Below are 4,232 nucleotides of genomic sequence, written 5' to 3'. Positions count from 1 at the left end.
AGGGTAAAATGAGACTAAAATTAGACAGATCTGCAACACTTTTGTTAGATATGTTTATGTAAGTTGCATAATTTAATCTAACCTGTTAGCCTCACTTTAGTATAACGTTAGCAATGTTTCGCAGTGAGCAGTTAGGGTGTTGTGAGGGTTGTTTTGAAAGAGCTTTCATGCTGATTTATTTACATTCAGCTGTCATCCGAGGCAGAATGTACATAATATACATAACTGCCTCGAGTAACAGATGAATGTAAATAAATTATCAATAAAAATCGTCTTAGAAATTTTCTATATTTACCAAAATAATTGTTATACATGTAGATTAACCACATTTAGCTTAATTAAGGTAATGTATTATGAAACTATAATTTTATCTTTATCCTCCCGTGTTTTATAATGTATAGACTATAGGAAATTATAGTTGCATCACACATTGCATTTCGAGATGTGTAGCAAGGCCAGTGTCCAACGACCTGGGATCCTTCCTATTCAACAACAGCTCTCCTGACAAAACTTAATCCATCCAGCGTTCCTTGTGTGTTTCCAATTTCGGTACAAATGTTTCCGTTTCGCCCGATGCATGGTTTCTCAAGAATCCAACCAGCGTTACCTATAAAGTAAATAAAATTGCAGTTTGAGAAAACATACCATGTAATTGAAACACACCAAAACCACTATCAATCAATCAATCAACAAATTGAATATACAGTTTAGGCGATAAATCACATTTGACGAGTGTTGCCTTTACGGGGACGTACACTAATTACGTAAGCACTTATGGGGGGAGGGAGGTTTTACATTTTATTATGTTTCATATAAATAACCAAATATTCGCTTGGGAAAATCTTACATGGGGGGTTGAAAACCTAGAAGATCACTTACGTAATTAATGTACCTTTAATCGCGTATTTCATATGTGAAGAGGAATCCAGGTAGTGTTAAGATTTCTATATCACCTAATCAATCCACAGCCACTACTTACCGAAATGAAATTTTCTCGGGCCTCGGTCCTTCGATCTTTCGCTTCACGACAAGATACTGTCTCCATCCAATGCCGGCTTTATTTACCAATGATCCATTGCGATCCATTGAGATTCTGCAGATTCAGATGCGCTATCGAATGCAAAAGAAAATAAATCAAAATTGCAGTTCAAAATAAAACCAAAAATTACGGATTACCTGAGATGCAAGATCAAGAGACACAGAAACTACACGCGTTTTCTTTTCTTTGTTTTGAGCTGTCAGTGCGAAAAAAGAAAACATAAATATTCAACATTATTTTTTATGTTTTATGCTTTTTCGGTGGGGAGCATACCTAACATATTCTAACCAGAGTCTAACCTCTCACAGAAAGTTACTCTGGGATGTCACTGTACCCCGAAATTTTGGTCCGGGTGGTCCTGTCAAACTCGAGATTAATCGAATCATTTCACGAATAGGGCGAAAATGGAATTGATGTGCAATGCATAAAAATGGTAAATGAAAATCAATCTAAACTTGAATTAATCAAAGGAGAATGGGGCTTCCATAGCTGAGTATTAAGATGACCGCCTTAAGGTTGTTGGGGCGGATTACCAAAACATTTTTGGTGGGTTAATTTTCTTGGATAACGGTTTATCGTTCAGCGGGAATGTCGCATAACTTGAAAATTTATTCAACTTTTGGAAGCGGACAATTTTATATTAGGTTTGGAATACAGACATTTTAATATGGAGTACCGTCGTCGGGGGTAACAATGTGTCTGAGGGTGTGAATTGATCAGCGCCTTCACCGACAGTCAGGAGTGCGGATACTAAAATATTCTTGTCCTCAGATAAATTGTTAATTCTTATCCTCAGATAAATTAAATCTATTCTACCAAGCATTCCATGAAGTTAAAACAGTGACCCATTCTCACCCCCATTTGACCATTTGTCACCCCGACGGCGGTATCATGGACACAAAATTAAGAAAGTTGGAAGAATAGACACGGAAGATGTAGCTTTAGAAAGTAACACCAGCGGAATTCTAGCGCAAAAGACAGATTCTCCCTATTAATTTTAAATATAGATACTGAACGCATTGGCGAATTCTGTAGATAGAACAGGATTGTAAGTATCCTAGTATATTGGTTAAGAACTGCCCAGTAGAAAATTAGTGGGACATTATTCCACGATGAGAGCATGTTGATACATGCCAAGCAAATCAGGATAAGTCCCTGTGAATATTTTCAAAAGCACAAAATTAACAAATTAAACTACTAGTGAAACGGAAGCGCGATTTTCTAAAAAAACATATGTAATTTATTTGCGTATCTGTACACAAGTTCATTAAATATCATTTCTCAAATTCAACTATTAGTATTACATAGATCAGTGTGGACATACATAATAAAAAATGGAATAAAATGTATTACTATGTCTGAAACTTGATTATGCATATGTACAACATGTGATAGATTTAGTTCGGAAAAGGTATTGGAGGGTAACCGCCCCTTCGGTGGGGTTTGATCCCACGACCCCAGTGGGTTTATCACATGTTGTACATATGCATAATGAAGTTTCAGACATAGTAATTAATTTCCACTCCGGGTGGCTTAAATACCCGGCATATAGGCAATTAACTTTGAATGTACTGATAAAATGTATGATAGGTAAAAAACTTTTCGTTCCTCAATGTGACAATTTTCAATTTTGAAGTAATGATCTTTTCCGTTAATAAATTTTTATAACTTTTTACCGAAAGTTGTTAAATGAGCCATTTAATTAATTTCACTAAAACTATTTTTCATTGAGCAAAGCAAAATAAATTATAGAGAAGGTTTTCAAGAGTTTCGCAATCGATGGTTTCACTTTTATCTATTATCGTCCTTCCGTGTAAAGTATATTCGAATACATATCTTTACAAATATTCTTCAACGGTTCACCTGAAATTAGCCAAAGAATTGACTAACGAAATAAATCGAGAAGTTTTGACGAGATCATTGTGTTTATTAAAAGTGTGTTAAAATTGAGAAGTATTTATTATGCGTAATTTGGTGTATTAAAATGAAACTGCCTTGTCATAAAGGAATTTTTGACGTAAACTACGTCTAAGGGGAAGACTCAGATACAGGGTGTAAAACCAGAATTTCCAAATTCGAGACCGTCACGAAATTAGGATAGATTTCAAACGCTAATAGCGTCTTTATCTTTCGATGGATTTTCGACATTTGCTTATCAATCGATTCAGAAACTCTCCAGCAATTTGCACATTAAATTGATACTATTGATTATCGACGTTAAACTATTGAAAATGTTGTTTCTTTTCCAAACCGGGTGAAAAATTCGAATTCCGTTCATAAATCCCTAACACGGACATCAGATTGCAGTAAGGTACGGGTTTTTTGATCCACTGCTTCTGTTTTTCCTGTGCGTATATAAAAAAGCCCCTGTGTTTCGCGTGCGCGCGTCATTTTCATTCTGGATGTCACGGCGAGCGGACCAGGAGCGTCCAGAAGCGGTCCCAGTGACAACGGCTGTCTCCAGCGGATAATTTTTTTCTGGTCGGTGGTGGTGGCGGTACGTGAAGCAGCAGCATCATTTTCATCCATGTCCTATCTTCGGCGGATCATGGCAACCGACGGCGTTTCGTTGAGCCGCTGAATCATCGGATGGTGGTCGCACATGACCCAGTGGCTGCTGATATAAAGGCACATAAGTGGCAATTAATCAGGTTTTTCAGGACCATCATTATATTTGGGAGGAAGGTTAAGTTGAAATAATTTTCCTAAAAGTGCAAGTACCGCAATTCTTCGGTGAAATTACTTCTAGCGTTATTCAGAGTTATATGATTTTAGTGATTGAGAATGTTGATATTAGACGATCGTTCTTCATAGAACAAAAAGCATAATTCGTTTGGCATCGGTAGCCGGAACTCATGGCATTAGTACTGCCAGTCCGAGTGGCATGAGCTGTCATCGGAAGATGGCTATTTATGGCCTAAGAAGATGGCTAATTTCTTCACTAATGTGGCGTTTCAGCAACGATTTGGATGTTGTCCGGCAATAAACATGAAATTTTCCCGCGCGACTCTAATTTTTATTTTTTTCACTATTGATGAATGAAAAAAAGAAATCGGTTCCGAGATAGAACTTTATTTAAAGGCAACGCTAACGTCGGTGGGTTGAATCCCAAGTAGAAAGTATCGGAAGGAGACCATGCCTGAAACAATCGGTGATTCGCATTATGACTGGAGAGAAAATTGTATGGCGTCAG

At 37.0% G+C, this 4,232-nt stretch overlaps 1 long non-coding RNA gene across 1 annotated transcript; it reads right to left on the bottom strand.

Annotated features, from left to right (window-relative positions):
• Window positions 1–975: 975 nt before the first annotated feature.
• LOC134203059 (uncharacterized) lies at window positions 976–1,392 on the bottom strand. Its single transcript, XR_009977417.1, has 3 exons — window positions 1,313–1,392; window positions 1,177–1,235; window positions 976–1,110 (listed from the first exon to the last, which is right to left on the bottom strand). It is a non-coding gene; the product is annotated as an uncharacterized LOC134203059 (long non-coding RNA).
• Between the last annotated feature and the right edge of the window lie 2,840 nt (window positions 1,393–4,232).

This window comes from Armigeres subalbatus, unplaced genomic scaffold, assembly GCF_024139115.2.
Source record: "Armigeres subalbatus isolate Guangzhou_Male unplaced genomic scaffold, GZ_Asu_2 Contig1628, whole genome shotgun sequence".
NCBI lineage: Eukaryota > Metazoa > Arthropoda > Insecta > Diptera > Culicidae > Armigeres > Armigeres subalbatus.
This window is presented reverse-complemented; position numbering and strand designations above follow the sequence as displayed.